General features: G+C 51.2%; 1 protein-coding gene across 10 annotated transcripts in view; it reads right to left on the reverse strand.

Annotated features, from left to right (window-relative positions):
* The window catches only part of NCOR2 (nuclear receptor corepressor 2), a 163,778-nt gene that overhangs the window by 129,610 nt on the left and 6,376 nt on the right, over nt 1–27,792 (reverse strand). The gene's annotated exons all lie outside the window — the stretch shown is intronic.

Below are 27,792 nucleotides of genomic sequence, written 5' to 3' on the forward strand. Positions count from 1 at the left end.
ACAGCACAGACCCACCTGAGCAGAAGCTGCTCGCTGCACCTCCCTGTAACGCTCACCCCAGGGCTGGGAGATCCTGTGATCCTGTGCTGAATTTTGCAAGTTAGCAAATAAGTGAGGAAAACAATAGAAATTAAAGAGAAAATTAAAAAATAGCAGAGCCAAGGCCACCACAAAAATACAGTGAGCTCACTTGGGAGCGCTCAGAACGGCGCTGCAGTGCTCCCAGCATGGCCATGGAAGCCCCAGGGGTGCTGGGGGTGGTGGCAATGGCACAGGCAGGCCCAACAAGCCTGCATTGCTCACATGGGGAGGGCTGAGTGCATGGCCTTTGGGAGCCGACAGCACCCAGAGACCAGAAGGCAAACAAAAAGCAACACAGCTTTCTAAATCTTGTTCAACTGGAGAGCACAATTATCTTTTTTTTTAAATGCACCAAGGTGATAATATTGCTCAGAGCTTTGGCTGCATTGATTATTGATTATTTGACAGGGACAAATATGGCACCACGGTAATGCAGACCACAAAGGTTCCTCAGTACCCAGTCTGGCAGGCTCACTCCTTGCTACAAAGCTGCATTTCCCTATGCCAAAGAAAAGCAGTTTGCACAGAAGCTATCTCAAGGAGTAAAAAAAAAAAACCAGAAAGTCAAACAGTCCTCTTCCAGCTCAGCACAGACCAGGATGTGGCAAACCCCCGCAGAAGTCGGTTCTCACAACAAACCCCCAGGGCCAGCAGCAGCGGTCACTGCTCCAATAACGGGATGCACGGAGTGCTGCTGCCGTGCCAGGGAAGCCACACGTGGGGGAACGGTGCCGTGCTGTGTGCTGGGGGGAGCTGAAGCTGAAAAACAAAGGCGATGTTTCCTCCTGGCTCTGACGTATCCCACACACACGCCTGCAGCTGCAACGGGCCACAGGAAAGGGATACAAGTGAGCCCAGAGCTAAGAAGGAATAACTCAGGATAAACCTTGCTGCCCTCCCACAGCCCAGCCCTGCTGCTCTGGGCAGGGAGCATCCCCGCATCGATCCCAGGCACTCAGATGTGTGATCCAAAATGGGGAACAACAACTGCAAACCCTGCTTCAACTTCAAAATGGCAGCCCAGCGCACGCCGCTCCGCTCAGACCCTAATTAAAGAGGCTATTCTTTACAGCGCTGGAGCCACTCCAACTCCCATTGTTAAATTTAAAATAAAATCCTGCAAGCCCACTGCATCTGTAAGACATTAAAACATTCAGTACTGACTTCTTTATTCAGCTTTAAGACATCATTTAATGATTTCTTCCTCTCAAACCCTAAATCTAAGGATTTAAGGAAAACGACCAACAGCACCTTTTACAGGACGCATTTTTTTCCTCCAAAGGAACTGCCATAATATCCACGACCCATAACAATATAAAACTAATTGAAAATGCTCATCGTGTACAGTTTCTAGACCTGCAAGACCAGGATGCACCCAACTGCAGGTTGGATGCATCAGGACAAAGCAGGCCCCATAACACAGAGGCCAGCTCCAGATACAATCTATTCATGCCTAGGGAGAAAACAAGAAACAAGCAGCTCTGACCACAGAAAATCACCACAAGCACAAGAAAAATGTATCAGGAAGCCAATTCTGGTCACTGCTAACAGCACTATGGAACCACAAGGCAGAACCTTGCTATGGTTAGCACTGCCAAAGCAAGGTAGCTCGCTGTTTCTCCAGGTCCCTTTGGGCCAGGACCACGTGCAATCCCAGCACCCAGGCTCTGGAGAGACACTGGGCCACAGCAAGGAATCCCAGCATGAGGACCTGGAGAAGAACCAGCCAACCCTTGCAAAGTCAACTGGAGTCCCCATCCCCGCAGCAGGAGCAGGACTCCAATGCTGGTCTCCAGCACATTACCTGTCAGCAGCTTCTAACATGTGCTGGCAGGCCCTGCCAAGCCTCACTTTTCCATGAAGCCCAAACAGCTTTAATGGCACTGCTGGTATTCCTCCTGTCAGCAGTTCCACACCCCAGAGACACCTTGGGGCGGCAGAAGGAAGAAGAGAAGATCCAAAGCTTAACAAACCAGAGTGCAGTTTCGGAAGCAGAGGATGCCCATGGCAACTGCTGTGCTGAAAACATGGAAAGGCAGCAAGGACTGCAGAAAGCCCCAGGAAGTTATTTCAAACAGTTCCCACAGCTAATTAAACTGTTCAGTCATGCACGCTCTAAAGTTCATAAAATTATTAAAAGAAAATAATCACAAAAACAAATACAAAAGCTTGACAGTTAGTGGAAGCAGCTCTGGTCGATCTCCTCTCCCCACCTGCCAAGTCATTCTATGGCACAGAAGCAAACCCTTTGGCAACCAGTCCAAAGACATGGCCACGGCCGTGGGGAAGAGTTAGCCAGCCTTCACTCTATGAGCCAAAGCCTTCAGAGCACACCCAGCCTGGCAGACCTGCCCCTGCTAGCAGGGAGAAAGCTCAGCATGGGCCAAGCTGCGTCTCCAGGAACCCATCCTGACGTCAGGAAGCACTGCCTGCACGTGCAAAACAAGGAAGCACGTGGCACGTATGTATGAACTGAAAGACACTGGATGGGGAACACAAAGAGGAGAGGAGATGGAAAGACAATTCATCCAAGCATCTATGTGAGAGCTGGCAATCCCAGGCAGCCTTCCTCTTGCTGGATCAAGAGACTCTACAGAAAAATGTGCACTTAATGAGCCCATGTCAGTGGAGCAGAACTGAGTGTACACACACCCAGAGCTGGCACAATGGCAAAGGGCCACAGAGGGAGAAAATCCACATTGGTGAGATAGCTTAAAAGGAGAAGGAAAAAGCAGAGGGGAGCAGGGGAAGCATTTCATCATGCCTTTTTAGAGCAACGAATTAGAAGGAAAGAAAAACAGAACTAAGGACATGATCCAGAGCTGTGCTACAACACTAACTCCTCTCAATTGTTTCAGCAAGCTCTGGGTTGTGCCCTTGCCAAAGGCACTGCCCAAGCTATTTAAAAAAAACATTGAAAAGGCACCAAGAACTACACCCCTGAATGGCACACCACTGCAGACCCTTACGTACTTCCTAAGAGCTGGGACACAGCAGCAGAAGATGCAGGAGGCCACTTAAACAAGCATGACCTAATAGTTACTGCAAGCAAAGCAAGAACACAGTTGTACGGTCAACAGCCAGTTACAAAATACATCAAATCCCAGAAAAAAAACAAACCCCAAAACAAACCAACCACCCCCACTAGGCTCAGGCCGAATGTGGAAACAGGAGGCAAGTGACATCAGAGGAAGTACGAACACGGCTCTTGTGCAAGCCATAAGGCTAGGTACAGATTGGAGGACACAGGCCTGGCTGCCAGCCAGCAGATGTGGTCGTCACAAGGGTTTTGAAACAAGGCTGAAATCCATAGAAACATTCCATCTGATTTCTTAATTCAGGAAATGGTGAGCCTGCAGCCCACAGCCTCTTTCAGAGGCCTTATTTGCAGTCTGAAATGGAAATATCCCACCAACAACAAAGACAACATCAAAGCAAGGACAGGGCTGTCCACGGCCATGCCATTCGGGTGCCTTCCAAGTGCACCACTACTTTCTGTTACCTCTGGTTACCTCTACCTCCTTCCACTCACACACCCGTGGGCCATTCTCCTCTACTCACTCTGCCCTCTTCATCTTCAGTGTTTACAATAAGAAAGCTGTGACAAAGGCAGGCTCAACCAGCTCACTGCGAATACTCCAAACGCAGGACGGCTGAGGGGTAGTGCAGACCAGTCATATGCTTCCATATTTTGTCCCCAGGAGCTCGGCCAACCCATTTAGCAACAGAGCAGGACTCTAATAATAGACACCAGGATACAGAGGAGGTGAATGTACACAAGACAAAAATAAACCCCAGCCTTGCTATAATTTTAATACAGGAGCTAAACTGGGAAGCGATAAATGAAGCCAGTTTCCACTGTTGAGTCAAGATGAAAATCTAACTCCCAATGTCCCAAGAGCAAACACGCTGAAAACTGGATGGGAAACTTGCAGAAAGCCAGACGATTGGACGAGTGTGTAAATACGTTTCTCATTATTGGAACTGACACAAAAAAAAACCCACTCCAGTTTTCCAGGACCACAAGGAGCAGACATTAAGCAACTGTGCATGTTCCCAAGCACCCTGTGCCCACAGATGTGGGGCTCACATCTCTTACATAAGCTGCTTCCAGCTCCCTGAAAGCTGTGTAGCTGCATGGAGGCTCATTTTGATCTCAGTAAATGATCTCCAATTAAAGCTTTAATGCGCTCATACGCAGCTATAAACTCCTACATACATTTTTCCTTTATGAGCTTATGCCCGTCTCCAGCCTGCACGGTTAACCACACTCCCCCCACAGCCCTGACTATGCTTTAAAGAACCAACCCTGTTGTTTAATGAGATGAACAATTTCCACACAGAAGCCATACGAGTGATACCTCTTCCCACAGGAAGGCCCAGAGGAGCCTCAAAGAGCTCACAACCTGGAGCCACGTGCCAGGCTGGACACCAGCATCTCCTGCATGACCTGGTGGGCCCAGCACAGCGTGCCACAGCCGGGCCAAGCACCGGATCCCTTCTCTGCTGACAGACTGCTCAGCCCTCTCCTTCCATAAAAAACAGCCCTGCCCACTGCTTTGAAGTCCATGAGAAGGCACAACCAGTGGTTAACCATGATCATCCTTCTTCAGGTGACGTTTGATTGAAAGAAAGTCATCAGCAGGTGGCTAACAGAACGATGCGGGCACAAGGAGCTGCTCGGAAACCGCGGCCCTCACACTGAAGTCCAAGAAGGATGGCCCTCAAGCCAGCACCTACGTTCAGACTCCATTCAGGGAAGTGGAACTGGACCAGGCTAAGTTTCATTACCTCTGCTCATCCTCTACAAGGAGAAATCAGCCACGTGCAGGATGGAGGAGCCCATATACACCAACCCACTGCGATCCAGCACGCTTTGCTGAAGGTCCTTCGTCAGGCACACAAGGTGTAGTGCTATCTAGTAATCTGAGGAAACATCCACAGGTTCTTCAGCCTCCTCTAGAAACTGAGATTCAACAGGAAACCACAAATACACCAGGCAATTAATTTTTCTTTACCAAATGTTTTCAGTCATGTCGCAATTGTAACAGTAAGCAAACTACTTGGGTTCCTTCCAATCCTTGTGCAACAGCGTTCCTCATTTTTCTTTTTATTAAATAATCCGACTGAGATTTTAAAAAAGAATTTAAAACAAGTAAGGAAGTCCGTACCAACAGAGCATACCCCACTAAATATTTACCCCCCGAGGGGTTTTTGTATCGCACAGCAGAGGATTTCCACAAACAACAAATAAAGTCTTTTCCCAGCTAAAAACGCTGTGAATAGCCTCAGAAAAAAGAGCACAAAAACACATCTACCGACACAGGCAACACCAAGCTCTCTGAACCACATAAATAAAAGTCTCATTCAAACGTTCCCCCCTTCCCTCCCAGCACCGCTTCAGGAGAACAAAGAAACATTAAGTCTTACTTTCCCGGTGTACATTTGATCAGACCTTCTGTTAACACAATATGACAACGGCAATGAAGGGAGGAATATCACAGCTAAACAAGCGTCTACCATTCCCCTTCCTTCTGCCGAGCCCTCGCTGACGCAAGGATGGAGCAGCTGCTGTCTGTTTTTAAACAGCTCCATATTTCATAAGAAGCTGCTGATTTCTGAGAGGACAGAAAACCCAGCCAATGCCTTACAAAACAAGAACCAAATGAAAGCAATTCAGGACACGGTATCTAAACATGGTGTCCATTTGCTCAGCTTCCTTCCGAGGCACCACCACAGCTAAAACGTGTGAGACGACTTCAGCCTCTACCTGAGCTGATCTGCATTATCACATCAGCACAACTCTTCAGTAATCACTTTAAACTGAGCAACAGACACTGGAAAAGCCAGTCCACGACCCTACAGAATGAAAGTCCTGAAGTATGGGAGAAAGGAAGTTGATGCCTCCAACGTGATGCAGCCACAGACTGCAACAGCACCAAATCAACGTTAAGTTCCCAAGTTCTGCCTGCTGCTGTACTGACATTAGAAGTTTATGTGGGATGGAAAGACCCTCCTTGCAGGACCAGCCCTACCCCTTGAGTACATGAACACTCACCAGCAAAAGACAGATATTTATCTGTACGGAGGGGGGGGGGAACATATCAGACATTTAGAAAGATTCATTGCTACAAAATATCCATGCTTTGGTCTTAAAAATCTACATCATAGGATACATATCAAAAGAAAGGTTAAATCTTTTCTGTTCTGACTCTACAGCTCTCTTCAGCTGTTAAAAATAATGTATTATACCAGGCAAGTCCATCCTGAGAGGCTCCAGATGCCTGCTGTCTGCTTCCCCGTTAATAGCTGTTACAACAATACTGCTTTTTAGGCTGTTTGTATTGTGTTGATTAACTTAGATAAAGGCTTAGGAAAGGAGGAGGGAGAAGGGAACATGCAGGAGGAGGAGGATTTACAGGGGGAAAAAAAAAAAGTCTTTCATCTGCTCTAATAATTAGCAGGTCATGCTGAAAGCGATCAGCATCCCTTTAAAGCAACTGTGCATGAAATGTGCAGAGCTCGCTCCGGTCACTGCACCCACGCAAGTCCCTCAGTGCTGTCAGTCACCTTCTGCCTTTCTGACCTCCTCCAGCTCCGGCCACGACCTCCTGCTGCCACATCCCAGCTCCAGAGCTGTGGGGTAACCAGGCTCACCAGCCTTGCCCCTCGCATCGCAGCGCAGCAGACACCGAGGTGCCAAGGCAAATCAAAGACTAATTAAAGGTTTGCGAAGGGCCTTCAGATCCTCTGATAAAGAGGCACAGAGCAACTCGCTGCACAGCATTGCTTTTCCTGGAGAAAATCAACCATGTGTAAGAGCCTCGTGCTCATCATCTGGAGGCCCCTTTCCTCAGGAAGATGATCAGAGTCAGACTGCCCAAACATGACGAGCTCTCTCATTATTCATCGCTGGAGCTGCAGTCCCAGACGCCTCTCCGCAACCAACATGTTGAATCACCCCAACAGCCCCCCTTCCACAACGTGTTCTGTCAGATGGGGATCCTCAGGTCCAGACAAGCTTGGATGAAAGCTGAAGACCATGTCTCAGATTTTATACACAAGCCCTGTTGCAAAATTAACAGCAGAGCAGGAGAAAAATTGTTAAGAAGCCAACAGCAAAGCTCTGCAGCTATTTGGGTTCCCTCTGCTCCTGCACATCTACTCTCACCTCCATCTGCCAGAGGAGTACAACCAGTTCAGCCAGAGCACAGGTGCTTTAACAGAATTGTCCTCTTCCAAAGAGGTGAAAAGACGGCTCTGACTATGATAATTCCCTCTCTCCCCATGTACTCACATCCTTCTATTAAGGACACATTACCTCAAAGGTCAGTAATTGCGAGCCACAGACAGCTCTGGCCTTGACAGCCCATCTTTGCGACGCACTGAGAGCCTGACCGCACGGCTGTGCCCAGGATAGCAGGAGAGCCTGCTGTTAATGTGCTGTTTGGCAAGGGGAGAATTTCCTTTGGCAGCTGCGATGGCTGTGTCTTCTCAAGTGTCTTTAATTTCAGCGGCTTTCTTTCGCTTCAAAATAGTCCTTCCGCCTCAGCTTAATGCTTGCACCGAGACAGACTGACACGCACCCTCTCAGTGCTGCTGCTTGAAAGAAGCTTGGTAACATGAAAGCAGAGATTACTTTCAAGTAATGGGTTAAGTCATCCTGCCCAGACACATCCCCACGCCTGACCCCTGCCATCAGCAGGGCTGCCATGCACTCTCCCAGGTGCCTTAGAACCCAGAAGTGCGTCTTGGGAAGAGGGGCTGGAAGGACCGGCACTATCTGTGAGACACCAGCGTGGCACAGAGACCCAGAGAAGCACCAGCTTGTCTCTAAAGAAGCTGCCTGAATCCTGACCGTCCCAGGGCTGGTCTGGGAGAGCACAAACCCTTCACAGAAAGGGAAAAGCACCTTTAAGCAGCAGAGGCTGAAACCACACAAACCCCTCCACACAACTCAGTAAAGCAGAACAACACTGCTGTATATTCACAAGGGAATGAGGAAAGAGCCAAACCAAACTGAAGCATAAGATACATCCCCCTGGGGTACCGACGTGTGTTTATCTTTGAAAGGGGGAACTTCTTCCAAGAGGGCAGTGTGGAGTACCTCAATGACAAACCTACAGCAATTATTAGAAATGCATCATCCATACATAATTTTGAATTTAATTTAATTAGGCACCCTGCTAACTTCATTACTTATTTAACCGGACTGCTCATTCAATTTATGTTCCTACAACCTCAGCTCACCGCTCCAGGCCCACCTCGGTGGGAAGCGCAGTTGAGAAGCTGAGCCCCATCCACACGCTCACCTCCCCTGGGACTGAGCCATGGACGGAGCCATTTACCACTTCTCGGGTCGTAGGTTTTAGTCTTTGTTGTTCTACAGGAGGGGGGGGGGGGGGGGGGGGGGGAAAGCCAAATAGATTTATCACTCACCAGGCAGGTCAGTGGTGATCCAGTCCACTCCAGCAGCCTTAGAGGAGAACCGAAGTCAAAAGCTTCAGTTCCTTCCTGACCAGAAGGGAAACAGCACCACGGCAGAGAGGAGGCACACACCTCCAGCAGAGCCCCAGAATAGCCTGCAGTAGGTAGTCAGATCCCTCAGGCTTCACAGCAAGGTCTGTCTCAGCAAATTCATGCGTAAAAAAAGAGGCATGACGGACAGGGGAAAGCGTGAAATGCTATAGACACTAGCTTGAAATTAGGTAATCCTCTGCTCAGAGGTTTTTTTTCTTCAGTCTTCTTTAAATCAAACTGCTGCAAGCACTGTGAGCACCCTCCAAAACCAAGAACAAAGAGCCGGATGGCCTGAAGCTCAGAATTGAGAGGAGCAGCCCTACGAACAGACCATTCCCCACCCATGTGCACTGGGATCTCCCATGTCAGCAGAAACACACAGAGCTGCAGGCAGCGCCCTTTATTTGGAGGTTTCCTGGTAAACAGGACTGCAGGCACTGCCACGGGGGCTGACAACCATTCAACACCAACACAGAACCACCAGAAGGACCGGCCTTGGCCACCCGGCCAGGAAAGGGGCTGCATGGCAACGCCAGGATTATTCCAGTCGCCAAAAGGTGAAGAGATCAGAGACTCCATAGGAAGGAGAGGATCTTGGCAATTCCCATTTCCTTCAGCAAACGGTTCCCAGGGGTCTCTTCCAACCTCCTCCAGCAGGAAGAGGAGGCTGCTTGCACCTAATCACTCACACTGACACATGTGAAGCCCCAGCCACTAAGCTGACACTGCAGCAGGGAATGAAGCTAACAGGTATACAGCTGCATGCTCCCCAGGGTTTGGATTTCAAATTACAGTTTAAAAGGGAGAGGAAACAAACCTACAAAAACAAGCAACTTTATCTGGGATGTGTTTATCCATACACAGCATGTGTCTGTGCCATAATATAAACACCTCTGGGGGTTACACATTTCTCCCCCACCAGCAGTGTCTAAAGAATGACCACATCAGGAATCCTTTAAGTTTTAAAGCCATTTTTACCTTTCCCGTGGTGCCAGAACACACTGAGGGAGCAGTGAATGCACACACACACACACACAGGGGTGCAGAGGACAAGGGGACAGCCAGCACAGCACTGAGGTGCACAGGGATGGATGAGATGAGAACAGGATTGAGGGGCAGATGCCCACCTGTGAGCTCTATGTGCAGAGACGGTGGGAGACGCAGTGGAGGTCAAACTGGGCGAAAAGTACTGTGGGCAGCTTACAATAAAAAGCAAACTCACATTACTCCCAAGTAAATCCAATGTTTGTTACTTCTTGTTCTTTCTTTCCTACATTGAGCTTCAGAGCTGAGCAGCACTGTCTCGTGTCCAGCTACGCTGTTGTGTTCACACAGCTCCCACATGGATCTTCCTTTATCCAGGAGTTGCAATGAGTCCCACAGACAGCAGCACTGAGGGGCACGCAGTCCTGCTGATGCTGTGCCTGGCAAAGTGCTCTAGCAGCCAGAGCTTCCTAATGTGTCTGCTTGCTGCTGGGCAGGCAGCATTACAACACAAAGGCACACAGCTCTCTAACGCTGATGTTTCCATCTGCTTTGGAGCTGCTTTTATTTAAGAACAAAACAAGCCAAGCGTGCCCTGCTGCAGCAATGACCCCGTGCACAGACTGGGTGCCTCCTGCCTTTGAGGCAATCCAGAGCATGTAAAAGTGCCCCAGGGACACACAGACAAACAAACCAGTACAGTGAGATGAGCATTGCGAGGCCCATCAGCAGCTCAAAGCAGAGGGCAGTGCACAACTCCGTGCCTTTGCTCCCACCTGGGTGACCTCCCTGCAGCCTGCCCCGGGTCCCTGCCCCAGCCACCAAGGCAGCCATGACCCCACCTGCCCTTCAGCTCTGCGCTTTCAGTGCCCGGCCCTCAAAGAAACCCGACCCACAGCCCAGCCAGGGTAACAGACAGGCACACATGGGCGGCAGCGAGGGCCCACCATCGCACCACTGCAGGGTCTGCCTGAGCTTGGGAGCCCAGACACCAAGTGAAGAGTGAGCAGTGCTGTCAATCACGGGGCTTGCTGTCTGGGTCTGGCAGAGGACTTAGCCACCTCCTGCACACGCACTTGGTGGGGCTCATGTGAGAAAGGACTGACTTTGGAAGCTTTTCCCGTACCATCCATCACAGCTTGTTCCACATCAAGCAGCCAAAACTCTAGGGCTGGGCCCTGAAGCTAGGAAACTGGGCTCTGCAAAGACCTCCACATAAAATGCAACAAGCATAGGCAAACACGCTCTTTGGGCAGCATTTCCTCCCACGTGTCCAAATGTTGGGCACCAGAAAATTCCTGCTCTCCAAAACATTTCCAACCTGGGTGCCCAAAGGCCCACGGCTCACCCCCAGCATCCCACCCAAGCAGCAGGCATGGCCTTGGGGCGCAGCATTAGGACCTGCCAAGCACCAGACAAGCCCATGGCAAAGCCAACAGGTTTGAGAGCAGCAGGTTTGCTCTTTACTTCCAGAGATTAACACTATCTAAGGAAATGAGTGGGCTGCATTCCAGAGGCATTTACCACCTGGACCAGCCTGCCCAGCCACAGACACACCAATCCCTTGGCAGAAACAAACAGAATAAAGAACTACTAACCCAACTCTTTGATAGAAACTCCCTGGAGATCCTCACTGCCATCAGAAACAGGAGCTCTGAGATAAGTATTCCTCTTCTCCCGTGCCAGAACACCTGTTTATTTGGATGCCAAATTCCAGTTGCTTCAAAAACCCCTAGATATACAGACCATCCCTCTCCCCACTTCTTCTGAAGATGCAAGATGCGTGCTGCGGGAAGCAGGGCAGCAGTATGCCTTTCTAACAGCCCCAAGAGAACAGAGCCGAGACGTTTCAGGCCCAGCTCCCCCACCTCACACCAACAGCTCCCAAAGCAGAGCCCGAGGAACAGCCCCACAGTGCCACATCCTGAAGGCACAAGGAGGGAGCCCTGGGGAAGGCAGCGCATACCTCATCCTTGGGAAGGCAGCAGGAATGCGGCACAAAGGTGGCTGCTGCAGCCCGGGGCTGTCAGCTGAGAGCGGGATCAATACTCCACTATGCTGCCTAACCCGTTTATCAGGGGGAGGGGAGATAAGGGAGCACTCGCATTGCCAGAGGGCACACTTTCACCCCAATCTGAGTCAGCCAGACACGAGTTCTTGCCCAGCAACACCATCCCCACCAAATGATTTCAGCCTTACAGTTCACTTAACCACAGCACACAAAGAGCCACTAACCCAGCAGTCAATAATGGAATAAACTATAGGTCAGTGACCAGGGGAAAACACACCATTTAAAATTATTCCAATATTGACACGCGCAGGAAACACAGGCCGGTATTGTTATTTATTTATTTTAACAAGCCTATCAGCTCAGAGGCAGAGCTGAGCCAGCTGCTAAAATCACAAGGTTAGATTTTCAAAGCCTGCAGGTAAGCTGCACAGTGCCAGCACACGCTCCAACCCAGCACAGCGCAGCCAAGCAGTGCTGCCAGGGCCTGGGCCAGGGGCACGGAGCAATGCCAGGCTGCCTGGGGAGCACAGCCCAGCACCAGCAGTGCCAGCACTGCCTGCACCTGCACAGCGGGCAGCCAGGCTCACGAAGAGCTCCACTGCCTCTCTGGGCTGCTTTTCCCCAGGAAAATGCTGCACTGACAGCCTGCACCTTGAGATTAAAGATCTCTACGGCTCTCTAGCAGCGATGACATTCAGCAAAGTCCCTGTTCCCTCCTGGGTACAAGGAACATTTTTGCCACTGTGAGCAGAGGGAGGGTGTGATGACAGCAGACAGGCCCCACACTGAGAGCATCCCCATGAGGTCTGTGGGGTCCTTGCTCCACAAAGCACCACCCGTACCTCAAAGCAAAATACTACTGGGTGAGTTAGGCAGGGCTCTTCACACAAGGGGGAGGCACAATGGGGCCAACCTCCACATGTCACACGCTAAAGCAAAAGCAACTGTACCATGTGCACTAAATCACAGCTCCACAGAACTGCTGCAAAGGGCCTCTGGAGATCACGGAACCATGGAATCACAGAATGGCTTCAGTTAGAAGGGACTTGTGCATCTGCTTCCAAGCTCTTGCCACAGGCTGCTTGCCCCCCCCCCCATCAGGGCCCAGGACCTGATCCAACTTGGCCATGAGCACCTCCAGGGATGGGCATCCACAATGGCCTCACAGAGACACAGCCACAACTTCATCGGGCAACATGTGCCAGGGCCTCACTGCTCTTTGAGATCCCCCAGTCCAACACCACTATCAGAGCACGTTCCCACGCACAGGAAAGGATCCAGGAGGGTTATGAATATCTGCAGAGAAGGAGACTCCACAAATGGGGTTTCAACAGAAGCACTGAGAGGGCTCAGCTGCTTGTGCACCCCACACAATAACAGCTACAATCCAATGCACTCAGGCAGCAGGATCTCAATGCCAGCCCACACTACCTGCAGTTCCAGCAGCACCCGTGACCACAGCAGAGGGAGCGCAAAGCAGAGATGAAGGACTTCTCCAGCATAGCACCGATAAATAAATCACGCTGCTCCCAAAATTCATTTTTCTCTACAATACCCGTTAGCCAGAGGGAAAAGCCTTCAAGGCGGAATTTACTGTTCAGCAAAAAGAGCAGATTAGGAGCCCCAGGGGCCACTGCTTCTGTTTTTCCTCCAGCAGCAGTGAAATGGAGCGGCTGGGGAGCAGCGGGCACACAGGGCTGGGAGCTGAGCTCAGCTGCCGCCTGGCACCCTGCGGCAGCGCAAGGCAGCCGGCCGCCGCTCCCAGCAGCAGGAGGCACCTGCCCTCCGAGCACTGGAGCACTGCCATGCGGCACAGCAGGGCCGGGGATGGGGCAGGAAGGGAGCTTTGCTCAGCACTCCGTCCTGGACTCTCACCTACCTGCTGGTCAGTCCCAAAGCAAATAGCTAGTGATCTGCAAGGCAAAACCTTGAAGCGCTTTCCCCCCCACACACCTCCCCACTTCCCTCCAGTAACAAAGCCTTAACCCAGACTCAATAAAGCACTGCAGAGCCTGGCTCACTTTCACTACAAGCAAATCAATAGCTTTCTTATATCTCTCTGCTCGGGAGGGAGAAGGGGCCATTTCTTCTCTCCCAGCCAAGACATCTGCACAAGGCATCTAATGTGCTGTGAGCCAGGACCCCTAATGGGGAGAGCTGACAGAAGATGAAAGAGCGCTTTGGCACAGCACAGCCGCCTCCTCCTGCCCTCATCTCTGCTGGCACAGCCACAGCATTTCATGTGGGAAAGTTGTCAGCACCGGCCTGGCCTCCCTGGTTAGGAACACCCCAGTGCAAATCCTGACTGAGGGTCGAGGAGCCGGGGCAGCTATGAACACAACAGTGCCCAGCTTACAGCACTTAGCAGAGCCAACTGACGGCACAACAGAGCCATTCCAAACATCCCCATGCAGCCCTGTGGGAGGGAGATCAGAGAATCACAGAACGGCTGGGTTGGAAGGAACCAAAAGCCCACCCAGCCTCACCCCCTGCCACAGGCTGCCTCCCCCAGCTCAGGCTGCCCAGGGCACCCACAGCAGCTTCAGAAGCCCAGCCACCAGCATCCCCAGCACCACTAAGTGCCACGACTTGAAAATCAGGCTTCACACAAGCCTGCATTACAACATCAACAGAGCTGTGTCAATTAGATTAGGCTCTGCCTCGTTATCCATCATGTTTACAGTACATGTGAATGCTTTCTAAAGAGCAGATGCTTTTCAAGTTTAATAATTCAACCATTTAGAATTGAGCAGTGAAAACCCTGCACACAAAGAAATAAATGCATGCAAAATAGAAGTCTTTCTGTTGGTTTTCAACTCTTCTTTAAACAAGCTACCAAGAATGCCAAAATTTTTTTGTTTCTGGAGAAGGACAGGCACTTAAAGGCTGGAAGCATGTACAGAAGGAACAACAAAAACAAGGCGACCCTCAAACATATTCTCATGGGACAACTTCTAAAAGCCACATGAATAAGTCATGCAGGCTTCCCTAGGAACAACAGCAGCAAAGGCATCAATGGGCTGTGTCACCAGGGCTTGATCTCTGCTGCAGATCAAATGCCATACAAGCAGGAAACAGCTGACACAGCTCAGCCCAATTACACATGGTGCCCTTTTCAGCAAGGGGCTCCTCTGCTGCAAGAAACCTCCTGTCCACAGCCGGGCCCAGCCTGGGCAGCCAGCGCTTTTGTCCCCTGCACGAGAGCCAGTGTTTGTGCTGCAGCACGAGCACAAGTGGAAATCCACCCAGCACCAGCACTGCTGGCTCTGATCCTGCCTGCCTGCATGCGCTGCAACGCGTCACTCGCATCTCCAAATCTCTATTTCTCCAGCTATGAAAAAAAAACCAAAAACCCAGCAAACAGAACTTTGCCACTGCAAGGGCTGAGTGGAAAACACCTGTAAGAAAGATTTCCCACGAGTAACACTGCGCTCGTTACCATGGGGCTCAGGCCATGAACTGCTCAGGGCAGGAGCTCTGCAGTGCACACTGCTGTTCTACTCACACGGAGCCACATCAGCACTGTGTTCTGAGCACTGCATTATCACTACAGAGAAACTATCTTAGGGGACAAATTACATACGCAAAGCAATCTAAGGGCAGTCAGCCATGTACTGCACCACTGAAACATTAAACAGAGCCTCAGACACAACTTCCCTCACGCAGATGATTACAGATGGTGCCATGAAGGATGCAGGTGTCCCTGGTTGTCTTCATTCCATTTAAAAGAGAGCAGACTTTCCTGAAGGCCCGACAGGAACGTGCCTTACAGAATGAATGCAAACCAACACACGTATCAGCAGCAGGTTTGAAGGAGGCAGAGATCCCTCCTGCTGCCTGCATATTCTAAGACACTTCTAATTGCATTACTGAACACCATTAGTTAATGAAATATTCGGGTCCATCCTTACATGAGCCTCCTGCTGCTGCCTCGCAGGCCCACAGGCTCTGAAACCACACCAGTATGCCAAAGGCACGACCAGAAGCAGAGACCCCCAACAGACCCCTGAGCACCACTGCAGGCAGAAACCATCACAAACAGCCTGGGTTCAGCCATGCTGCGCTGGCTGGAGGAGTGAACTCCTCCAAAATGCTGCCAGGTTCTGGAGCGTCAGCATTAAATCCTGTGAGCAGCCAAGAAAGAAATGGATCCCAAGGCAGACAAATGTGTCTCAGCATTTTTCCCTGCCTCATCCTCTCCGTTAGCCACTGCATGTTTCCTTCTGTTTTTCAAATTCACTCCTCTGCACAAACCATCTGCTGCAGGAGATGTGTGCTCAGCCCACAAATTTTCTGCATTTTTACTCAAGCTCCAGGGCCTGAGAGCCAGGCAATCCCAAGATGCCCCCAGCCCCACCCTGCCAGCAGCCCCAACACAACCTGGAACCAGGGGAGGATGTTGCACCACATCACCTCTGCAGCACCGGCACCCGAGGACGGGCACAGCCACGGGGGATGCACCATGGGTGTGAGCCCAGAGGGACGCCGGGCTCCGCGTTCAGGCACAGAGCCCAGGCACTGCCTTGAAAGACATGCCTTGGAAGCAGCCGACAGCTGTGGAGCCACAGCCCAGCTCTCAGAGCTTCCTCATCAGCCAAGGAGACTCTGCCCCTGGACATGCTTTGTAGAGAGGCCAGCTCTGAAACCTGGCCCGTTTAAAGTCAGCCTTCATATAATCATCTTCATTCTGCATGAGAGGTTTCCACCACGCCCAGCACCAGGCTCCCTGGGTCTGTGTGCTCAGCCTATTAAACGGGGCCATCCATCCTCTTCCAAGGCTGCAGCTGTACAGCACGCCATGCCTCGAAAAGCCCACATCGTACCAAAGCACCAACAGCTCCTGCTCAGAGCAGCACCATGCGTAGTCAGCCCTCAGCAGGCTCTGGATTCAGCCACAACACAACGAGGAATGCTCCAGTTCAGCAGAGGCCCAAGGGACACAAACAGGATCTCCAGTTGAGCAGGATTTGGTGGATGGAGATTATTAGCACATTACAAATAGAACAGAAACTCAGGAAGCAGTTATCTCCAGAACAGAAAGATTCATTTCCGTGTGATGCTTGCAAATCACACCGCTAACTTCAGATCGGAAGAGCTGGTGCTCAGTAGAATGAAATTAAGCATGTTGGATCACACAGGACACCTGAGTGGATAATAACAGAAAATTAATGGAAGCATATGTGCCTCAGGCAGAGGACTGGAAGACCAGCAAAGAGCCGCGCGCAGCTAAGCTTCACCATGATAAATGACGCCCGCTGAACATACTGCAAAGGCAGAAATACTGTGATTAGATGTACACCGGAGGTTCAACGTCTTCACCGTTAATTTGTATTCTCCAAGAGCATTTCTCCCAGCCAACACAAGCAGATGTACAGTCTCCTTCCAGAGACAAAAGGACATGGAGGGGGGGGGGGAGGGGGGAAAACCAACAAAAAAACCAGTCATGCACTTTTGGAAATCATTTGCTTCACACAGGGAATTTATCCCTGGATCACCTCCAAAGCAAGCCTTCCAGAACAGCAAATGAAATGGGACTGCGAGATGAAGTAAGCAGCCCCTAGCTGCTGTGCTGGCCATCAGGAGCCTGGCACTGCCGTGGGCTGGTGACATTCAAAGCCTTCCCCAGAGGCAGAAACCGTGGGCAGCTCTTTCCTGCCCTGTCCCAGCACAGGGCTGACCATGGGCAGCACCAGGCACTATCAGGGCACTGGCTGCAGCCAGCCCTCCACCGGGGCTGGTCCTACCAGCACATACCTGTTCCCAGCACCCAGCGTGCCGCCTTCCCTCCTCCACCATGGCACAAAGTGCTTTGCTCACACATTTCCAGCAAGCTGTTGTTTTCACCAACGCAAAGTCCTTCCTTGCAGAACTAAATCCTGGAGTCTCCCTACGACTTGCCTTCACAAGAATGTTAATTAGGTCTTTACTGTCCCCAGGCTTTCTGAAAGCAAACAGGCATCTGCCACGTGCACTCCCACTCCCGCTATGTTTTCCCACTCCAAATCAACCAAACAAGTGTGTCACTCGGTCAGTGACACGCAGAGGACACAGCCAGCTCTGAGAGGCACCATGCTGGGAGAGGGGCAGTGGCACCCATTGTGTTATGCAGGCAGAGGGCATGCACCTCCTGCTCCACTGCTGATCTGTACTGCGCCGGGAAAGCAAGATGAAACATAAGGGAATATGCTCAAAGCAAAACACCACACAAGTGGCATTCCGAACGCATTTCAGGGCTGAAGAGATGCTTTAAATGCAGGATAAACCCTAGGCCATGCAGCAAGGCTGGGCTGCGTGCAGCTGCTGAGCTCTTTCTTCCTGGAGGAAAGACAAGTTCCCTGCAGAAGTAGTCCTTTATGCTTCCGAATGCTAGCTGCATGAATAGGACTTCTATGGACAATACACAAAGATATCCTCAAGATTTCAGACTACTCAGCAAGCCCACATGTTAGTTCCCTTCACTAGACAGCTCAGACACCAGAGCGAGAGCCAACGCTCTTCCTCCAGGAAGCTCATCCCACCTGGGACATTCTGCTGCCTACAAGAAATCCTCACTTGGGAAGTTTGGTTAAGTCCAACAACGTTGCCGCTTCCGTTCCCAGACCCCATTCCACCCCTCTCCTTCCCAGCCACCACACAGGGCTCCTTTGTCCGCAGTGTGCCTTCAAACATGGGCACAAAAGCAGCAGAGATGAGCGTGTAATCAATAGGCCTCACCCTCGCTGCTCTCCTGCTGCCGCTGCCATTTTTCAAAGGGCACTTCTCCTTCCTCAGCCCCTCCTGTATCACCCCATTGGCAGCTGAGCCAGCAGCTGCGGCCGTGCTAAGTTGGATCTGGCAGGCTGCTGCACAGAGCTGCATGCTGTGCTCTGGGACAGCAACTCACCTGAGCTCAAGCATCTCCCCAGGCTCCTTGCACTGTCTGAGCAGGGCTCACTGCAGCTGGGAAGCTGCTGCCAAGCCAGCATCCCACCCCATCCCAGTGAGTGTAATGGGGAAGCGCATCTATGAGGTCCCATCTCTGTCCCCCCACAGCAGCAGCACAGCCCTTATGGGACAGGCTGCAGCCACAGGACCACGAGCACTCGGAGCACTGAGATGCTCCTGCAGGGGTATGGAGCCAGTGGTCTGCCCAGAACAGTCAGGAGGCACAATATCCAAATCGCACCCAAGACACAGCCCAAAGGGAACAAGAAGGGCTGACCTCCACAAGGACAGTGCAATCCCACTGAAACTCCTCCAGGGACTGATGTGAAGAGAGTAGTGAAGGAAATAAAACCTGCATTTTCCCAGCGTGCCAGCATGGCTGAGAGACATCAGGAACAAGCTGTACTGTGTTTTCAGGAAATCCTCTCCTTTCCATATTTATGCTGTTCCAAAATACTCCTACATGACATCCCCTCCAGATCAGCAAAAGCTACTGCAGAGCTTGGGAATCACAGAGGGAATCTTGCAGACACTCACAGCACTCTGGATGAGCCTGCTGGTTTATCCATGTGACTCATCTCCTCCACTTATCTTCAGCAGCTCCCAATGGCTCCCAGACCTCCTGGGACTTCCTCCCAAGTGCAGCGCCCACTGTGTGACAGCACAAACCCGATCTCAAGACCAAAACTCATGGGCTAGGGCATGAAAACACACAAGAGAGCAAAGCTGCCATCAGCCCAACACCTTTGGGCAGCCCCTGAGGTGGCAGGTGAAACGTGTGCACACAGAATGCAGAAAGGCCACGCAGCGTTGGGCCCAGCGTGCACCTGTCCCACAGACAAAGCCTGCTGCCGTGCCCTGCGGTGCACAGAGATGGGTCTCAATCTGCCTGTAATGGAGCTTTTCAGGCTGACTGAGCTGTAATGTTCACAAGCTGCTCCCCTCAAGGGAATACTGTATCCTCCTCACTGCATTACCCCAATCAGAAAGATCAGTGAACAGCTCAAAGGCATCAGTGGAAGAGGCACTGCTGATGCAATTTCATTTAGAATCTATCAGAATATTTTATTCTTCCCTTTGAAAGTGACAGATGAGGTATTATCCACATCTCTTTGAAGTCTGGCAGAACAATTCACACCAGTGGATGGAACATCCCTTGCACACCCCATTCCTCTCAATGGGTACTGGAGGAGAAAGCCTCTTTGAAAAGTCCCAGGGTCACCCAAGGCACAGCCACCTCTGAACTCTCACTTCTTCAACACAGCAAGCTTTATTTCCATCCCAGCTTCATCGCTTTCAGAAAACCTCCTGAAAAACCAAAGTATGGTGCACCTCTCTTCCAAAAAAATCTTTCCTTGGCAATTGCTAGGACCCCCTTTCTGGGGGACACTGAGATCAAATACAGCCTGCCTGCTGATTTCCTTCTTGCTGAGGACATGCAGGTCCTTGCTGAGCTCTGAGATGGTCTGAGAGCTTCAATAAAAAAAAAAAAGATAGCATCTTTCCTCATTTCATGTGCAAAAGGGGAAAATAAGCAACTCAGCCACTGCTTCCTCCAGCCCAAAGCACACGTCGATAGGATGTGCTGACCTGATCCAGAGGGCATTCCCCAGCAGACTGTAACAGTATTAAAGTAGGTCAGGTTTGGGCCTGAATTTCTCAGCAACCCAACTCTGACGTATTTCTAGAGCGTGTGTAGGTGCATGTGTGTTTTCCCCTTTCCCTGTAGTACCTCACCGCACGACACTCATAACCAGAAACCCAAATGACTTCAGTCACAGAGAGGAGGGAGACCTATGGGCTGAACTTCTGCTTGAAACAGCAAGAGTAAATTATTCCAGCCCAGGGACCCTACTCTGTCACACACGGTGGCTGGGCCTGGCAGTGTCTCATCAGAAAGGGCACCCCTCCCATCTGGGGCTGGCAGGGATTAGAGCTGAAACACCAACCAGCCCATGCACAAGAGGAAGGAAGCACCAGATTTCTACAAAACAAGCAATAATTTTTGATTTGTCAGTCCGTGAAACAGCACATCCCTGTTCTCCTTTCACTACCCTGGGACTGCTACAAAACAAACAAGAAAACCACACAGCGCCGTTCCTGCAGCCGCACACCCAGAGCCCTCCCCGTTCTTTCATTTCAGACTCTCGCAGCTGTCACAGTGCCCGCGCGGCCTCAGAGGACCACAGGCACAGGGGCTGGGGCTGCTGATGTGCAGAGCGAGGAGGAGCATCGCATTTGCTGGGCTATGAATGATTTATCACTGCACCGGCTGCGGGAGAAGCGGGCTCCCAGGGTTCTCCGCACGGCCGGAACAGCGCAGGCGGGCTGCGTCTGCAGGGATGTTTGTGTGCACTCTTCACATCATCATTAACCATCAGGACCCTCCAGAGGAGCATTTATTTCCTCGGGATCGTAAGGGAGACGGCTGCTGAGAAAACAGCTGGGCAGGATTTAGCCCCATTATCTCCATCTGTCTTGTTCTGCTCTCCCTCCCCTCCACCACCGCTATTTAATTGGGGACAGAAATAGAGGAAATAACGAGAACACCAAAAAGGGGAAGGGGTGCAGCACAGAGCAGTGGTGGGTCATGGCTGTCCCAGCGCAGCGCCTGCCCCGTGCAGCTGTGTATTTCCACCCCCCCCCAGCTCGGCTGTAGCAGCTCATCCCACCCCCAGCAGCACTCTTAGCGCAGGTGTTATAAACTAAGCCATGCCCACCACGGCACACAGCTGCCAGCAAGGAAGATGGGCATGGAGTATTTGTAATGAAACACGCCCGCACTTCCCAGCAGTTCTTCTCTCTGGGGACAGGGCCATCAAGCATGCACAGCAAGGGCCTGGCCTTGACTCATCTGCAGAGTTGTGCCTCACACTGAGCAAGGCAGGAATGTCATCACACAGCCCACCACTACACACACTGCAACTGAATGCTGTGCTGCCCTGTGTGGCGATAGCAGGGGACAGCTGGGCACAGAGCAGCAATCTGTGCCTGGAGATCAAGCAGTATGGAGCCGGACATGAATCACACTGCATCTCTTTCCTTGTGGGAACCTCACTGCTAGGAAATATTTACAGTTCTTTAGTACTAGATGCTGCAGACTTTTTATAGTTGCAATATTCCTGTGTTTTCATGCACAAAATTCTCAACTCCACTTATGAAAAACATAATACTTCCTTGAACAACAGTCCTCAAATCACTCACAACCCAACTGTTCTGCATCCCCCTAATTACCAATTAGATGGAAACCTGAGCAATGAGGACAGCAGAGCAAGCAGGGAGCAAGCAGCCCCGCAGCAGCCCTCCCCTTCTCACTACCTGCACACACACACTTGAATCATTTCCTCCTTCCTCCCCAGGCAACCTGTAGATTACAAGCATGGAAGTACAGCAATTACCCTCTTCAATTACCCTAAAGACTCCAGCGGAATAATTGTTTGCAATGGAGAGCCCTCTCGCCTGCTCATTCCTCCACTCCCTCCCATACAACCCACAGATCACAAGGCACAAGAGAAGGGAGCAGGGAAATCTCTCTAACACAATCCGTGCTCTCCCAGCTTGCGGATGGGGCGTAGAGGCTGGAAAGAAATCCTGGATGCCCCCAGCCCTGTGCTTCCAGGACCGGCTGGAGACGTGGCACCAGACATCAGCTGACACCTGCAATTACATCCAAATCACAGATACAAGGTCTGTTATCGATCTGTTCCTGGAAGGAAGGACAAGCTATCCAGTGAGAAGGGGTGTCACGTTATTAAATTCTGAAGGGATAATAACCCAACACAAAGGGCACAGCTGTTACTGCTACATTTCAGGCTTCATCTCCGAGTCTGACAGGGAGCAAAGATCATCGGAGCACTTCAGCGTTCAGAGACAGGCCCAGAAATTGCAGGCATAAATTAACATATCCATTTCCAATGACTGGGCTGCAGGGGCTGCGCATCTGCTGGCAGGAGCTGGCCTCCTGCTACTGCCACTCACTCCCATCAGCTCTTCCAGTGCTGGAATGGTACAGCAGCATGCTCCCAGCCCTTCCTCGGAGAAGGAGCTTTACCAGTCCCAGCACCGAGACCAGAAAGCACAGGGAAGGACAGAGAGGCTGCTTCTTGCATGCAGAAATCTGAGCCGGGGGTCCTGGGGAGGGGCAGTGAGCTCCATGTAAAACCCTGAATCAATTTTGCTGCAAAAGCACAGCTGAGATCAGTACTGCACAAGTCAAAGTCTCCCAACACCAGCAGAATAGAAGAGTTTAACCAAGCTGCTATTGAAAATAAAAAACAAGGGAAGTTATTGATTGGTACGAGCTTGGAGTCAAGAGACACATAAATTATTCCACAAGACAGCAGAGATAGCAGATTTCTTGGGCATTTCAGCACCCTGCAGCACCACGGGCTCAGAGCACTTGGTTGGGCTGCCCTCCAGCAGAGCCACGATGCACAGCAGCCGTCCCTCTGCCGGGTGCCAGGATGGTTTACGGGCCACCAGGCCATTAACAGGGCAGCTGGGGGCTGCAGGAGGGGCTGGACAGCCTGAGCTACAACAGACAAATGAGTTCACAGCATGCTGCAGGGACTTTCCACCCTGCTGGAGACAGCGGGTCTCTGCATCAACAAAATTACAAACATAGCACCGCAAACGAGAAACAAAGTGCGCCCACACCTCTGACCAAACAGCTCGGCTGCAGAATCCATGCCCCTCCAACCATCCTGGAAGGCATTTGGAAATCAAGGCGAGAAAAACCCCACAGATACCAGCCTTCATTCTACATCCTGGGCAGAAAGCTTGCAGCTCTGTAGTGCATGCACAGCTCCATCACAAGCCTCAGGTGCTGCCCCTGGCAACCCATCTCTGCAGGCCCCTTCATAGAGCAAATAGCCCCAGCTTCCCTTCACCTACAAAGGGAGCACACTGATACATCCAGACATGAGAACAAGAGTCCAGGTGGCACTCCAGATCCTGAACTTCATTCACAGCACACAAAGCAAGCAGCCTCGTAGATCCACGTTGCACAATGCAGGGATTATCCCAAGCACAGCCAAGAGAGCAGAGCCCTGGGGTGCTGCGGGCTGCACCCCAAGCCAGCTGATGCTCCAGGGCTGGTACAAGAGCTCACCACTGGTGAGACTCACGGGTGAGAGCAGTGGGTTGCAAGCTTCCTATCAAGGTCAGTTTTTATGAAATCTAGTGAAGGAAGATCAATATTTTCCTTTTGTTAAGTAAATCTGGCCACTGCAAAAACATCAGAGGAACAGCTCAGAAGACACGTTCTGTTTATTCACAGCAGCAGAAGCGAGAACAAAGGCAGCTGCCCTTACCCACTGCCTCAGCCTGAGAGCTAAAGAACAGGAAGCACAAACCTCTCCATGTCCTCACAGAAAGAGCTTAACCTGGGACTGCACCAGGGCCAGGATGCCAAAAGAAATGGCCTCAGCACAGGGTGAGCAGAGCCCACTGCTGCAGGAACCCGGCCCACCTCAGGCGCCAGAGCACGAGGACGTGGGCAGGTGGCAGAGCAGAGGCAGCTGCAGGCTGAGAGCCTGGAGGGAAGCTCAAGCAATGTGGTGTTAATATCGTACACACCCGGAGCCAGGGAGCTCAGCGAGGGCTGCATGTGGCATTTCCTGAAGGTTACCTCTAATAAGGGCTGTCAGCCTGCCAGCCTCAGGCTGCGAGTCCTGCTGTGGGAAGCACGGCACTGCCCAGTGCCACTGTCACCATCTGCAACAGCAAGAGCTCCAAAATTAAACTCCTCCCACACACTGCAGATGAGGCAGGAATCGGACACTCAGGCCATCAAATCTAGCAAAGAGGGAGAGGAGGCTGAGCTCCCATAGCACGAGCCACAGCACTGGGGCTGGGCTGTACCGGGGTGAACGTGCAGAAGTGAGGCACAACCTGCACTGGTCCCCAGCACCTGGGAAGTACGTGCCAGACAGCACTGCGACTGCTAGCAGGGAAGGAGCTCGGCAGATCTGTCATTCCAGGAGGGAAAAAATAAGCCATGTTCAAGGCCTCCTCAGTTACGTAAACTTCATTTCCATGTCTTTTATCACTGATAAGATAAGCCATTGCTCAAGTTCAAGTTCTGTATCAAGTAAACCATGATAATCCTCTTAGGAATTCCCCATGCCCCAGCTTGAACAGACCTGCAGAAAAGAGCTTAAGGGGTTGCCTTCAGCTTAAAAAAGAAACACACACAAGCATGCAGCCACAGACTTATTTATAACATAGGCAAATTGGGGCCCAGGATAGAATATGAAAGGCTTATGTGAGTCTGCCTGAATAGAGGCATCCACTTCTGTCCTAGTTCATGAACGCTACAAGCTGCTGTTTGGTCATGCACTGCACAGCCAGACACAGCCCAAAGAAAACCACCCTTCTGAGCAGGATTTCTTGCAACAATAAGGACCCGGAGGATCAGATTCAAAGCAGCAATCGAAGCCATTCACAACCAGACCCACACATTTTCTTCCGGACGACACCAACAAGAGTTTTCCAGGTTTCTATATTTTAATTTTTCTTTTTATTACAGCACAGGGTAATTTTAGCTCGTCTAATGCTGGCAGCAGAATTATGATGGCTTCAAACAGTTACTCCCCTGCTTTACACATAAGATTTAAATCTCCCCAGGCCCACCCCCTGCTGTGCCATACTGCACTGCTAGGACAGCGAGTGGGCATGGAACGACGAGCTGACTGCTGGACTTGAGCTCAGAGGTCTTTTCCAACCTTAATGACTCTATGATCCCCCCATTCCTCACTGCAGATGCTGCATAACCCGACTCAAGGACGCAGCACAAACACGATGCCTCCCCTCCCACCAGCACTTTCAGGACCCTCCGATGCGGGCTGACAGCACAGGATATTGTGAAAAAGGTGCCTTTTAAATCAGCTGCTGGGAAGATCCCTTCCAAGATAGCAGCTGAATTCAAATCACATCACAATTAGCTCAGGGGGATTTCTAGGTTTTTCTTTCAGGAAGCCTATTTGAAGACAAAACAAAAAAGAACTGCTTTAAATCTCATTAAAAGGTTTCAGAACAGGTCGCAAGCACACGATGTTTTCCACCAAAGCAAAGAAGAGCACACCTAAGCAGCCTCACCCCACCAGCAGGGTTTGGGCCCTTCAAACCCTTGCTGTGCCCCCACGTCCCACCCAGCCCCATCCCACGCCTCCCCATGGGATGGCATTTCTGCATCCCCCTCCTGGAGCTCTCACCCCTCGCCTCAAGGCCGTGAGCAGATGACCCCGCTTTTTCTGAAGCCGGTGCCAATGAGGCCGCTGCATTCGTTATCCCTGAGGATAATGACAGAGTGCAATTCAGTCAACAGCAACCTCTCCCCGGGGAGATGCCCCCTGACCCCTCCCGAGCTGGGGGATGAAAGCGGGCAGCCAGACCTCAGACAGGCGGCGGAGCTGAGTGAATAATTCCTAATGAACCCTTTCATCTGCCCTTTTGTTTTGGGGCGGGGGGGACGGGGAAGCTATCTACCAGCAGAAAATGATTTGAGAGCTGCCCCAAAGCGCTGCTGTCTGAGCAACACACTAATTGCCAGGGCCAATGCGTGCAAGCCGAAGAGGGTGAATTCAAATAGCCATTCAAACCACGTTTTTTCCAATAAAATTCAGTTCCAGTGGCACAACAGCAAACATCCGAGGGACAAACAAGTTCACTGCACAAGGCACACAGACACGGCCTCACTTCTCTACATACCTCTCAGCCCTCCCTGGCAGCTTCTCCCGTTCACCAAGCCATGAGCTGAAAAGATGGCCAGCATTTGAAACAAGATGTGGTTCCCCAAGGAAAAGAAGTGATTTCCACTTTTTCCGCATGAGTTCAGCTGCACCGAGCTCTGCAGCATCTCCTGAGCACGTGGGGTCACATGGAGGTATTAAGGGAAGTATGGATGGAAAACAGAATGATGAGACCTCAGAGCCAGTGGCATCATGAGCCCTACATCTCTATTCAGCCGCTGCCACGCTGAGATGCTCCCTCATCAGCATCAACTTCCATCCTACAGACAAAAGGCCCTGAGATGCTCCATGCCCCATTCCAAGGCAAACTAACTGATGAACCCACCCACTGAAATAGAGCTTGGCCAGTGTACTCCTACAGACGTCAGAGCCCAGGGATATCGATGACAATCTCCTCCCCAGTCAAACTGATTGCAGCTCTCCTACGATCCTGTGCTATCTCACACATCACGCAGGGCCAGCAGCCCCAGTACCCTCACAGTGATGAGCAGAGCTTCAAACAAAAGCAAACAAGGGTCCTGGTCAATGAGTGACCAGCGCAGGGCTCACATGCTCCTCTCTCAGCACATTTGTTTGCAGGGTCAGACGCACAGAGCAAAAGGGTCATCAGCTGGGGGGGTAACTTCAGCTCTGCTGGAACAAACACAGAATGCTGAAACTGTGAGTGAGGAAGTTCCAAGCCCTTACAATTAAAGCTAAAGAGACGTGGGCATGCAAATCCTTTAAGTTCAAGCATGCCAGAGGCAGCATAAAAAAAACAATAATGAAAACCTTGTGATTTCTGAGGATAAGAGATTAACAGTATTTAGTAACCCACCTGAAGTTCTGCCCAGCCTGGAGGCCTCAGTGGCTGTGGAAAGCAGAAGTGGGCTGACACAGCCAGCACTGGGGGATCAGACAGCATCAGTCCTGTCCTGAGACCCAGCAGGAGAGACTCAGCCTGGAACCTGCTCTTCATTAGGTTAATTAGTGGAGTTTGATGTAAGCAAGCTGGTTACCATGAGCACAGCACCAGGCAGTAGGACTTACACAGCTCTCTGTGCCCTGGATGGGGAGCACTCCTTGGCCACAGGTCATAATGGAGCAGCACAGGGAAGCAAACAGCTTCACAGCACAGCCAGACGATGCACTCACACACAGCCACAAACAGAACGAGTGTGAGATCTGCCTCCAGGCCTGTGCATGTGGGAAACAAACAGAAAGATGCTGTGCTCTTTCAGAAATGCAGAACCTGCTGTCAGAAGCAGCACAAAGCTGTCTGCCTCCCTGCACCTCAGCACACTGCTGCAGTGTCTGCAGAAAGACCACTGAGATACAGCACTTCCCAAACAAGCAAATGCTTTGAGTGCCATCAGTGACACTCTGCTCAGTTATGATCAACATTTCAGCTGCTCGTAACTCCCCTCTGCTGCACACTTCTATCCACGTACTGAGCACGAGCAACACCAACTTCCACTTCTCCCAGAAGAGTGGAATAGCAGATTAAGAGAAGTGGGAGAGCATAGGCAATTTGCAATTCGA

Source organism: Lagopus muta, chromosome 17 (assembly GCF_023343835.1).
Source record: "Lagopus muta isolate bLagMut1 chromosome 17, bLagMut1 primary, whole genome shotgun sequence".
NCBI classification, from domain to species: domain Eukaryota; kingdom Metazoa; phylum Chordata; class Aves; order Galliformes; family Phasianidae; genus Lagopus; species Lagopus muta.